Raw genomic sequence first — 14,360 nt, forward strand, 5'->3', positions numbered from 1 at the left:
AAACAGACAGTCACGCAAATGCTGTGAAGGATTCGCACAGCAGGAGCTGGACTGCAGTGCCTCAACCCCGGCGTCCCCCTCTAAACTGAACGCTCGGCAGACCCGCTGTTTGCGGTCCCGCTCGCGGAATTGAAAATTGATCCGCGGCGACCGAAGCTCTGCCCCCGCCGGACACGCGCCCACCGAGCCCTCATCGGCGAATCCAGTTATACGGGCCGGTCAGCGCCTCCACCGGCTGGGCCGCCGCGGGAGTTCCCGTCATTTATCAGTCCTCGCTCGCTCGCTTTGAACTGAGTTTGGCGAGAGCAGCGCTTGTTGACATTGACAGAAAGTATGGTGTGAATTTGTTTTAGTTTGGGTGATTGTTCATCTTACAACCTCTTCGAAGACACTGTCCATTTCGCCCAATTGGTCTTGCAAGTCCTTTTGGCGTCTTTTACAGAGTGGTTGGTCACACATGAGCGTATTGTAAATATAATACTGCCATTAATCCGTATATTTTAAAATTTTTTTTGTTCCATAATAATTTTAAAAAATAATAAAATACTATAACGAGAGTAAGCTTTTGTTAAGTGCAGTTTATCTACTTAAAATAACCTCTTTCACGTAGGTGGAATAAATGTAATAAAACATATTTTGTAAATAATTATGTAATATTTCAGGTACAACTATTATTAATTATATCAATTTTGTATGCATATGCTGACCTGCAATTCTAGATGGTTCATACTTAGGTTTTTTGTAAGCAGAAGTGTAAATTTAAAAGGTGTAGGGATCATAGGTAGAACGGAACTCCGTTCTATGGTGGAATAGAAAAGGTGGTGGGGCGCGCGTGTGAGATTTGGCGCGCAAGTGGCTCACACAGTCGGTAGCTGCCGTGCAAGTAGTGAACCGCATTACGTTGGTCAATCACTAGAGGCCCCCAATTTATCCACAAGACTGGGGTTTTGGCCTCGTGCGTGTTCTACATGATTGGCGCAGTACGGCAATAAATTAATAGCTCAGAAATATGCAGTTTTATCGTCGCCACCAAGAGGAAGACAGAGCTATGTACATCAAGAGCCGTACCTGCGCAATGTTACTACGCACCACCGCCTCATGCCACCTTCGACATCAGTAACAGGCAAAGTACTTTACTTAGAAGTGTATCACAGTATGAACCATCCATCTTCAATCACTGGAATATAAGTGTAAAATGTATCTTTGTGTTTAACCGTGATTTTCCTGTCATTTACCACAGTAGGGTCCTTACCTTACCCAATTTATTCCGAGTATCCTGATGTTTATTGAAGCTTGAATAATAGTAAATTACTAGTAAGAGTACTGTTTTTTGTAGTAAATCCTGAAAATTATTATTAAATACTAAAGTTTGCATGTATCAGTTCCAGGGCCACCGTTTTGGGTGACCATGAGGATAAGTTTTCAACAGTATTTCTGGAAGTAGAGTAGCATAACTGTTTAACTGCAACAGTCTTAACAGTAATTGTTCGTGTTTCTTCTCCATGTCAAAGAAAGCCAGACAAATATTGGTGTTAGTAAAACGTTAACAAATAACAGTCCTACAGAAATGAAATTTAGTCGTGTTAAATAATAGTTTTGGTCATATGAATGATAGCTATAAGTTTACTATTTTTTGTATCGTTGCTGAAACATATGTGTGTCTTCTTTAAATAATTGCTGAAGTATAGTGATAAATTCCATAAGTAACAGAAAGTGGGATTAATAGTACTTACTGCCAAGTGACCGTAGTAAGTAAAAGTAGTTATTTACTCAGTGTCGAAAATTGACATCATCTTTTTCTGTAGACACTGTGCCCGATTTGGGCTGGAGGCCGTTTTATTAAGCGAAACAGTTTATTATTATAACAAAAAAACGTTCAAATGGCTCTGAGCACTATGGGACTTAACATCTGTGATCATCAGTCACCTAGAACTTAGAACTACTTAAACCTAACTAACCTAAGGACATCACACACATCCATGCCCGAGGCAGGACTCGAACCTGCGACCGTAGCGGTCGCGGGAGAAATATAGTTCGATACTGTACCATTAGGTTGAACACGGTTAAAATCTCTCTCCGAGAGTCGATGGTTTTGGAGTGTTAGTGCTGCGTAATTTTGTGGTGGTGTTCCTGCCGCTACTTACTACACAATTCTGACATTCCGAATCGCGGATCTTCCATCTTTACAGTGGTAGGACTTAAACGTTCTGGTACCGTACTGACGAGAACGCAAAAGTACGTTGCAACGTCAGCCAGTTCCACGGATATTTTTGACACATCTGACCTCCGAGTCAGAGGACACCCCTTCAGCTGACATATGGCATAGGACGGAAAACATGCGGCCGTCGACGTATCCATCTCTCCGTAACAGAGAGACAGTGACCGGTATGACAATCTGCATGAACAACTAACCTCCGTTACAGAAGCTCATCGTTCCCTATCACTGTTTCATTTGACGCTATGTAACCGTTTTGTTTTTTATTATCTGTTGTTGTGATGTAAACTGGTATCCTATTCTTAACTTTTATGCTTATAATATGAATCTCAACAATGCAAGTGTTGTGATTACGTAAACACTATCTGATGAAATGAATCGCTACGTCCATCTGAAACTCTGTAACTATATTGCAATTAACTTTTACCAAAAATAATTAGAAAACATAAAACTGTATGCTAAAGCAACTACCCTGTGAAATTTTGTATTATAGTGAAGTGAACAGTGCTACAATACGTGACTCGCAGTTCCAACATACAAATTCAACAGAGTAAAGATCCTCATTAAATTATAAATAGAATTAAGAAAGACTAACTATCCAAAACGATATTATTAAAATGCCCTGTTATTTTACGAACGCAGACCGACTAAATAAAATTTCTGACATTAAATGATGCACAGGCGAACATGTAACGCTGCAGTGAAGAATAAGACTATCTGACTGACAAATGCAATCTGCCGACATAAACGTTTTTCTGGGTATGGTACCTCGTCATAATGTAAAAATCTATTGCTGCTGGAGAAAAACCAACGTTTCGGCTACGGTTGCAGCGGCCTTCTTCTGGGTCTGGTTTTTCTCCAGCAGCAGTAGGTTTTTACATTATGACGCATTACCATACCCAGAAAACTTTTGTGTCAACTGACTGGCCGCGGAAGCCTACTCAGCTATAAATGCAATCTGAAAAGCATTTTACCTAAACTGAAGCCGAAGACAGTTTTGAAATGCAATGCTTAATTGTGCATGGTCTTATTGTGTGCTACTGCGATGTTGAACTGGCCCTAACAAATTCTCGTCACGCACCTTGTGGCAATGGCAACAATGTATAGGTCGAAACTGATGGAAGTTGACATGCAGTTGAGCAACAATCCAGCTAAATAAAATAAATCTTTCCCGAGTGCAGCTGTACTAAGCACATCACGATTTACATTCAATGACCATGTTCCGCCTAGTGCAATTCAACGACACACTTATACATAAAAAAATTTCGTGAGGAGATGGTGGAAGTAATTGCAGTTAGTGAATGATGTAGGAAGTGTCATAGGATACTAAATCCGGTCTAAGGTTACCTAAAAATAACGAAACTGTTCACAGGCGATAGTGTAGCGTTCCCGTATTGTAGCGGCCATTTCCAGGGCAGCACTGTGTTTGCACCTAGTAAATGATGTGAAATATCTGTTAAAACGTTGCATACACAATGATATACCAGGTGCAAATAACGTTCATAACGATTCTCTCTGCCTGTTGCTTGAAAAAAAGTGTAAATGGCTTGTTGAAGTTATAGTTGACATTATAATTATACAAGTCCAAGTTAGTTGAAGTAAAATTAAGATAAAATTGTGGAAAGGAAGTTAGATAAAATTATGGCACACAAAGGTAAATTAAAAAGTGGAACATAAGCGCAGAAAACTGGCGCAGAACTGTGTTGGAATTATTAAACAGGAACCGAAAGTGAGAAACTTGGTGAATCATAAAACAATCTCACTATAGGCTACTTCATAAGTTTTACGCAACTACCTTGAATCAGTAACTTGACTCATTTTCGCGCCTCCTTGTAAGAAATAAATGCTACTTCCCTGAATGTATCTCTATTACTTCCCATCTTTTGATGGAGACCTAATATAGATACTACATTCATTTAATATATTGTAGTATATATGGTTCTCGGGCGAGACGTCGGATGTCATAGTGAAAACTCCACAACATTTCATCAGCGCAACTGGACGACATCTTCAGGTGCGACGAAAACACTGCTAAGGGAGGTTTTTCTTTTTTTCCCTTTATTGTTATTTTAATACCTATACAATCAGGTAGGCTGTCAGCGGCATGCTACGCCGCTCTTCAGCCTTAGTGTTGACAATAACAGAACACAGATTAGAGAAACAGAATGAACATAGTGACGGGCTAAAAAATAGTGGTCACAGATACACAAAAAACACGGAGCCGTTCACACTCGACGATAACGACAATGAAAACACGTTGACACGGCGCACAGAACACTGATGAATCCGACGGCACAAGTGAACGTAGAAGCGTGACGGCGGACACTAAAAACACAGAATGACGTCACACACACGAGACACAGATGGCGATTATCTCCAGCGGGTGAAAGTCCACGTAGCGTGTGCGAGTATGGGGACCTGCCAAGAGGGGAAGAAAGGTGAGGGGGGAGAGGGTGCGGAGGGGAGAACAAAGATGCCAATGGCTGAGGAGATGGGAGGAGGGGTAGAGGGACAGTGGAGAGGAAGCCCGGGGGAGGAGTGGGGAGAAAGGGAGGAGGGAGGGAGGGTGCCCAAAGAAACAGACAGAGGAAGAGGGAGGGAGGATCAAAGTTGGTAGGAGGGGTATATGGATGGGAGGAGGGCATCATCAGGGAGGGGGAGCTGGCGGAAGACACCTTGGGAGGGTAAGGAGGGTGGAGAGATGGAGACTGGGTAAGACATGGGAATTCAGGCGCGGCAGTGGGTGGGGGTGGGAGAGGATGGGTGAGACAAGTGGGTGAGAAGGACCGAGTTTGCAGGAAGTGTACAGGATCCGTATCCTCTCAAGGAAAAGGAGGAGGTGGGGGAATGGTATGAGATCGTACAGGATCCACGTGGGGCAGGGGAGACAGATGCGATAGGCGAGGCGGAGAGCATTGTGTTCAAGGATTTGGAGGGATTTATAAAAGGTAGGGGGGGGGGGCGATGCAGGCTGGATGGGCGTAACAAAGGATAGGGCGGATGAGGGATTTATGGGGGTGGAGTATGGTGGAGGGTTCCAGACCCCACGTATGGCCGGAAAGGAGCTTGAGGAGACAGAGTCGGGAGCGTGCCTTGGCTTGGATAGTCCGGAGATGGGGGGTCCAGGAGAGTCGACAGTCGAGGGTGACGCCAAGGTACTTAAATGTGGGAGCTGAGGGCAATAGGACGGCCATAGACGGTGAGATAGAAATCAAGGAGGCGGAAGGAAGGGGTGGTTTTGCCTGTAATGATCGCCTGAGTTTTGGAGGGATTGACCTTGAGCAACAACTGGTTGCACCAAGTGGTGAACTGGTCAAGATGGGATTGGAGAAGGTGTTGGGAGCGCTGCAGGGTGGGGGCAAGGGCAAGGAAGGCGGTATCATCGGTAAACTGGAGAAGGTGGACGGGGGTGACGGCGGCGTCATGTCCACCGTATATAAAAGGTATAGATGGGGAGAGACGATGGAGCCTTGGGGCACATCGGCGGAGGTGAAAAAGGTGTAGGAATCCGTGTTATCGATGGTGACGTAGGAAGGACGGTGGGAGAGAAAGGAGCCGATCAGACGGACGTAATTAATGGGAAGGGCGAAGGTTTGGAGCTTGAAGAGGAGACCGGAATGCCATACGCGGTCATAAGCACGTTCGAGGTCCAGGGAGAAGAAGACTGCGGAGCGACGGGAATTAAGCTGTTCGGAAAGGAGATGAGTGAGGTGAAGGAGAAGGTCGTCAGAAGAGAAGAATGGCCGAAAGCCACACTGGGTAACTAGAAGGAGGTGGTGCTGGCGGAGATGCTGGTGGATGCGGCGGGTGAGGATAGATTCCTGGACCTTGCTGAAGATCGAGGTAATGCCGATGGGACAGTAGGAGGGGATGGCGGAAGGCGATTTACCAGGTTTAAGGAACATCAGGATACGGAAGGTTTTCCACAGGTCGGGGTAGTAACCGGTGGACAAAACTACATTGTAGAGCCTCGCCAGGGTGGAAAGGAAAGAGACAGGAGCTTCACGAAGGTGATGGTAGGTGACAAGATCGTGACCTGGAGCGGTGTTGTGTTTCGTGCGGAGTGTAGCAATGAGATCCTGTGTAGTGATAGGGGCATTGAGTTCCGTGTGTGCAATGTTGTCCAAGTACTGGAAACCAAGTGCGAGTGGAGGGACAGAGGTGTCAGTTCGATCGCAGACATCCGGGAAGAGAGAGTAATCGGACTGGGGATCATCAAGGATGGAAAAGACATCGAAGAGGTAAGAGGCAAAGTGATTGGCCTTCCTAAGGGTGTCAGGGAAGGGGTAATCATCACGGAGAAGAGGATAGTAGGGGGAGGGTTTAGTTCCGGTAAGGCGACGGAAGGCTGACCAGAACTTGGACGAGTTTATAGGCAGGGTACATTTAAACGAGTGCATGTCTATCGCCCATTCTGGCGTTTCTTGCACTTCCTCACGTTGGGTAACCCGCTTCGGTTGTAAGGCACGGCGAATCTCCTGTTCGGAGTATCCATTTTGTTGGAAAGTGCTACGCAGATGGAGTAGCTCATTGGATAAGCTGTCTGAGTCTGATATGGCTCGTGCTCTGTGAACCAACGTCCTCAGTACGCCACTTCGCTGCGAAGGATGGTGACAGCTGGTGACCTGTAAGTATAAGTCCGTGATAGTTGGTTTACGGTACACTGCGTGACCTAATGTGCCACCTCCTTTTCTCCGTACCAACACGTCCAGGAATGGAATTTCGACGTTTTTCTCCGTCTCCATAGTGAACTTGATGTTGGGATGAAGCGAGTTAAGATGCTCAACAAAAAACATTCAGTGATGCAATGTCGTGAGGCCAGATAACAAGGATGTCGTACACATATCGCCAAATACATATAGGTTTCGAATCCGACGTCTGGAGTGCTCTATCCTCGAAGTCTTCCATGAAAAGATTAGCCACAATGAGTGAGCTCTGGTCCTGGTCCTGCTCTTTTCCTGCCTTAGGAGTGTGTTCGTCGTGCCTGAAGATGTCGGCCAGTTGCGCTAATGAGTTTCCACTATGACATCCGACGTCTCGCCCGAGAACCACATATACAACATGTCCGTCTGGAAAGCCTCAAGCAACACATTTAATACATTGAGTAGGACTTGTGAAGTAAAAATCGTTTCATTTTGTTCTTCTGTTTCGTTTCTTTGTAACTCACACCCTTTAAATCATAGGGCAGTATTCATATTATCCCTGCAGATGGCGGCCTTCAATTCGGGAACACTTGCTTTATCTCTCCGTTACGCCATGGCAGGTGCTAAAGTCTGGCTGACTGGCACTTCTGTATCTGATAGTGACCGGCCAAGTGTGCTATGTAGCGCACGGATTAAGGCCTTTGGGGTTCAGCAGACGGATTGAAGGATCACCGCGAAAACTTCAGTTCGCGACAACATGTTAGCCACAGGATGCCGTTCTGGTGTGTTTTCGTACCGTACCGATGAGGATGCAGATCGCTTGCGTGTTTTTGGTTTAATCTGTACAGTTCATGTGTGTATCACTTTCGTGTTCTACAGACCGTGTTGCTTTCGTGCCATGTTCATACAGAGTACATTCTGAAGTCGCGTGTTGGTTAAAATGGTAAGGAAAACCAGCATTCCTTTGTGATCACAGGTAGAGATATTCAGTTGTGAATAACACATCTGTTAGCGTCGGTGGCATTCAGCATCTCTGTGTCTCTGCCTCTTTCTCCCTCTCTCTCTTTCTCTCTCTCTCTCTCTCTCTTTCTCTTTCTCTGTCTCCTTCCCTATCTCTTTCTCAGCTGAAAGTAGGAAGAAGCTCTTATTCTATTATTTTTTGGCCTTGAACTACAGAACTCAGAAAAGATGATTTTGTGCGGAACTGGAGACAAATTATAATAGTCTACATGGGGTTGTCTATCCTGTAACTTATCTTTTCGAGCATTGAAACGTCTTTGTACCAAAATGTGCTTTCGTCTTTTGACTGTACTGAAAGGTTCCAAATGTTTGAACATACAGTTATGTACCTTTACATATTCGCACCGGTACTGCGTTTTCTCATTGTATACTGCTCAGCAAAACTTAAGGGCCGGCCTGTGTGGCCGAGTGGTTCTAGGCGCTTCAGTCTGGAACCGCGTGACAGCTACGGTCGCAGGTTCACATTCTGCCTCGGGCATGGATGTGTGTGTTATCCTTAGGTTAGTTAGGTTTAAGTAGTTCTGAGTTCTAGGGGGCTGATGACCTCCGATGTTAAGTCCCATAGCGCTCAGAGCCATTTTAACTATTTTTGAAAACTTAAGGTCGAGGTAGATTAAGTAACGTAACATATTAACTACACAGTAGACATAAACGAAGGGCGGGAACGTGTTGCCAGGGGTGTCCAAGTCGTGCAAACAAAGTTGGATGTCACAAGGCATGAGGTACGAGTGACTATAGCACGATAATGGGCTGGGCCCCCAAAACGAGGCAGTTGAAGAGACCGTTCAAAACATGGGCCGAAGACAACAATGCCACGACTTCACACAGGGAAGAATCATTAGGAAACTGGAAGAAGGGCGCAGTGCGACGAGAGTTGCTCAGGAATTTGGTATTGATCCCAGCACTGTTTCATGTGGACAGGGAGCGCTCAGAATCGAAAGCACTGTTGCTCCAAGGACAGGAGGTGCTTAAGCATGGTCAGCTACAGCAGCAGATGACCGCTACATTACGCAACAGGGAAGAAGGGACTCACGTCAAACAGCGATGCTGTTGGAACCACATTTAACAGGTCCTCAAGCCACGCAATTTCACGCTCCACAGTGGGAAAGCGACTGCAGGCTGTAGTATCTATGTCCAAGGGCTACTCGCTCATCGGCTGCACCGTATACGATGGTACAAATGGCATGGGACTACTTTAGTAGGCTTTCCTTTCGTGACTTTGTTGTACACTATTTTTTATGAAACCTGAAAGTTGTATTACATTTGGTGAATAATTTTGCAGATAGAGGTAAGTAAAGTTGACAATGGAATCACTTCCCTCCGGTCGTACATGTACCGGTCACTAGGTGAAATATGTAGTTATCCATTTCATCATCCATAACTTCCTTTTGTACCTACTACTGTAAATAAAACTACCGTTTCAAGTATTTACTTACTACCTACCCCCAAAAACGTATGAAACCAAATTTCGGCAACTACTGTCTGATTACGGAAGCAAACTTTTCAATTGTATAGTCCATTCGAATAACAAACTTTTAAACTCTTCAGTGTTAATTAAAAATGTTCCTTTTATCAAAACTGTTGAAACGAAAAACAATGGTTCACATGTCTCTGAGCACTATGGGACTTAACATCTGAGGTCATCAGTCCCCTAGAACTTAGAAACACTTAAACCTAACTAACCTAAGGACGTCATACACATCCATGCCCGAGGCAGGATTCGAACCATTGACCGTAGCGGTAGCGCGGTTCCAGACTGAAGCGCCTAGAACCGCTCGGTCACAACGGCCGGTACTGTTGAAACGAAGAAAGTGGACAAAATATTACCACCTATACAATTATTTAACTTTTTGCCATTGTAACAAGATAAAAATGTTAACAAGACTATGCTCCTTGAAATTTCGAAGGTAACAGGGATAAAATACAGCTACTATAAGGTCATTTACATCTTGTACAGAAACCAGACCGCAGCCATAAGGGTCGAAAGATAGGAAAGGAAGCAGTGATTTTCAAGGGGATTAGAGAGAATTACAGTCTATCACGAATGTTATTCAATCTATACATGGAGCAAGCAATGAAGGAAAAGAATGAGAAACCTGGAAAGGTTATTTAAGTTCAAGGAGACGAAATACGAATTTTGACTGTTACCAATAACTATGTAATTCTGTCAGTTACGGCAAAGGACGAGAAGGAGTAGTTGAACGGAACGGATAGTGTCTTGAAAAGGTGAACATCAACACAAGTAAAACAACTGTAGTGGAATGTACACGAATTAAATTAGGCTTTGCTGAGGAATTACATTAAGATGTAAGACATTAAAAGAAGTATATGTGTTTGGCAATTTGGGCAGCAAAAAACTGGTGATAGCCGAAGTAGAGGCAACATACAGCGCAAACAGGTGACAGTAAGGAACGTTTCAGAGAAATAATTAGATCTATGATATTTATATATATTGAAAAATCCGCCTCAGTTGCGAAAATTTTATGGTCTTTACCCAGGTTTCGGCTAGAATAATCTAACCTTCTTCGGAAGCATAAAATTACTACAACATACCAGAGCAAGGTACAGTCAACGTTACAAATTAAAACCTATAGTACCGTGGTACCATGTCGAATTAAAACTACTTAACTGAAGTGCACCCCCGACGTCACTTCACCACGCGGTCGGTTGGCAGCGGCAACGTAGTTGCCGAAGTTACAGGCGAGTAGGTCATAAGATTCTACCCATTGCATGACTCATCGCTGTTTACACGCTGGCGCTCTGATGTCTGTTTACTGAAATGTGTGGGCACACCAGGGAACAAACGGTTACCATGGACTCCATACCGCAGCGTTACTGGAACCAGACGTTTCGTCAGTGTAAAACCAATCTAGTACTGAGACTTCTAATAAGTGAAGAGCACTATATTACGTATATCCTACAAGATTAATTACCCAGGTCAACTGGTTTTCTACTTACAAGGCCACCATCAAACTTTGACTTCTGACGTCAGAGAACAACATAGGGAGAAATGGTGCTCATCTAGACTGAGGCATAAACGCACAGTAAATGTCATTTTGACATTGCAATGGTAACGCAATTTAAAAGGTAAAAAGTGGAACTATTAATAAACATAAAGGGAGCAAACTTGTAAAACATTAACACTAAACTCGCAAAACACTGTCTAAATAACAGTTTATGTCGAGTAAACAAACCCAGTAAAATAAATTAAAGTTAGTGCTTGCCACTATTACTTCAAGTGATATCACAAATGGGAAGTGATACAGAAACCAAGTAAAGGAAGGAATTAACAATTAGCAACTGAGCAATTACAGGAAAATGTAGAAATTGGAAGAAAAAGACAGCACGGGAAGTAATGGAAAACTGCGACGCTTTACTGAAGTTTAGTAGATAGGAAGTATTAAGCTATATTTAGTCAAATAATGTTAAGTCAGAACTCTGGGCCACATGTTCGTTGGTTTTCCGGGCTTCCAACAGGCTGGAATTTTGGCCTTTGTCTGCTGGGTGAAGGGCATGAGATTGTAGCCGGTAGTTGGAACCTTCACTCAGTAACTTATTTTCACTGTTATTGCTCTAACCCTCTTCAATTATCTAAATATTGTTTCCTGCAGCTTTACACACTATTTGATACGAACATTAAGTAACTAACTTCTTCAACGGTAGACCATCTACTATTTTTTGACAGGAGTTGTTGCTACTAGTATACTCAGTGGTTTGCCTGCTGTGTTGATGTTCTTGAGTGATGAAATGCATTTCTTTCTGGAGAATTAATGTTAGCAAAGTAGCTTCAATTGCGTTATGAGTTTTAAGACAGTTGCAGTCTGCGTCGTGATGACAATTGCTGTGCTGTGGTAACTTAAAAATTGTGAACTGTACTACTAAATTACAGTATGTAATAAAAAGTTAGAGTCATACTTTCAGGACGTATTTGTCATACATCGAACAAGAAAATGTGTCATATCATCAAGAGCACGAAACACTTTCGTTTACAGGTTAGAGGCGATTTTCAACAAATCGTTATAGTGTACTAATCACGGGAGACGCACAGAAATAGATCGTCCCAGTATGCCACATAGTAATTATTCTCACACGAAATTTTCAAAACGGCTTTTGGTTAGGTCTGGTTAAGTTCTAATTCGTCGGTTTGTGGCCAGTGTTTGTACTCAGTTTCCCCGAAGGTCATCTTGACATGTGGCTCACGTCATTGCTTGTGTTGACGTGTAGCGGACTTTATTCTTTTATCTACGTGTTTCATGAGCAACTGTTGGAGTGATCATTATGCAATTTGCGATCACATAACCGTTGGCATATGTTCATCACGGACATGGTTTTCGGTATAGAGTAATGGAGGTGTACATAAATGCAGATTGGCAGATGTCCATTTTATAGATTACGATACGTTAATGGCCTTACTGCTCGACGTCTTTGTCTGAAGGGAATCGCAGAACGAAGCTACCTGGACAGACGAAGTTTCAGGACAACTGAATTTCATCTGCTACTTCGGACAAGAGGAGGCTGGAGGAGATAGTTTCCCATGCAGTTGACTACGACCCTACTGTCAGCTGCAACAAGTAATGCTGACCAAATGGCACAGGCCTTCACCCTAGCTATGTAAACATCACGAAGTCATAATAACAGGCAAATAATAATGCTCGATCACGAGAATGTATACAGATGAAACATTTCCTTCGAGTCGTATGAGATTTCAAGTGCGAAGAACATATTGGGACGATCTACGTTTCCATATACGTAGTGGTGTACTTATTTTTCCAGTCACACACCTTTAAGATCCAAGTTACAGTTTTGAAATGTGTACAGTTATAAAGCAAAATAGGAGTTGTAAGTCCCTAACAACAGATCCTAAAGTGGCGATATACACAAAACTTTTTTTATAATAGGAATGGAACGTGTCTAAAAGAAACTGTTTTCAGTAAAATCAATAACTTATTCAATAAAACATTCTTAAATATGAACAGATGATTCAAGATTGCTGAATGACTTAAAAAACGCAATACATATAACTTTAAGTACGGGACTTAGAATGGTTTGCATGGTTACTTACCCCAAAGATAAACTGAGCCCTTCTCACGCAAGATATCAAATTGTTAACCCCAAATGAACACAGTGACTGGACACCTGCCGATTAATCAAGAGGCTAAGGACTAAGTGTAGAAGCTTTGAATCTGAGACAGGTTGTCGTAGAGAAATCTGCAAGTGAATACCATGAACGTCCTATGACACCAGTTCTACAGCTTACGTTCCTCATAATTATTCTCGGATATCTGCGCTGGACGCCGCTGATGTATGGATGGCTCTGCTGTAGAGAACATGTGTGTGGTGCTTCAATTCCTAACCCTGATCGACCGCTATGTGTACTCTTCGGACCGCAACTTCAGCGTCCCAACCACTCGCTCCGAATTATCACCACAGCCTCTTTAATTCCTTGCGTCTTCCTACGACCAGCAATATTATTCTGCCGAGCCATACATGTGCGCCAATAGTGAAAAGTGCGTACAAGGCGTCCCAATAGTGTGAATTCCCCCCAACACTTAGAATCCTGCCGGCCGGGTGGCTGAGCTGTGCTATGCACTACAGTCTGGAACCCCGCGACCGCTACGGTCATAGATTCGAATCCTGGCTCGGGCATGGATGTGTGTGACGTCCTTAGTTAGGTTTAAGTAGTTCTACGTCCTAGGGGACTGATGGCCTCAGAAGTTAAGTCCCATAGTGCTCAGAGCCATTTGAACAATTTGAACTTAGAATCCTGCCAAGACAACACGTCATAATACCAATCCATTCATATTGCAAGTCACCTTCCCACTTCTAAAAAGCAGTCAGTGCAAGTCCCTCACCTTGATATCACTGGCTAGTTTACCAATGACACGTTTTTGTGCCAGCATTAGCTTTGCATTAGAAGTCCTCTGAAATTAGATAACTGTTCAAGGAGGCTAGGCTCATTACTTCAGCACTTGTGTTTGTTTGGGAAAGCGAGCGATGGTTATCTACAAAAGCTTTTTTCGAAACACAGGAAAGCGGTGCTCTCCCGCTGTTAGCGTGGCGACTCGGCCCAAGTTCCGCCGCTAGACAGGCCCTGATTGTGCAGTACACGATAGCTGCTGGGCTTCCTGGCTCCACGCTGCCAACCCAACTTCCTCGAAAACGGCCATCTAAGATCGCAGCCTTCACTCACGGCAGAGAGCTGCCTATTTATCGTAGCAACCTGACCTTCCTGTCCCAAATCCGATGTCCTGGGCCTTCTCAAACTCACGTAAGATCCAGGTAATAGGTCGTTCCAACTCCAAGATAAAACAAAAAAAAAAAAATTAAGCCAGAAAGAGCACAATATGTCTAGTCCCTGAGATTCGATGTACTTCAGTTATATTGCACATATAATCCGCATCCTATCTTCTTCTCATTCGCAGATCGACTACATACATAACGCAAAACTAATGCGAAATACCTTGCCACGTTTCACAGGAATA

Source organism: Schistocerca gregaria, chromosome 4 (genome assembly GCF_023897955.1).
Source record: "Schistocerca gregaria isolate iqSchGreg1 chromosome 4, iqSchGreg1.2, whole genome shotgun sequence".
Lineage (NCBI taxonomy): Eukaryota > Metazoa > Arthropoda > Insecta > Orthoptera > Acrididae > Schistocerca > Schistocerca gregaria.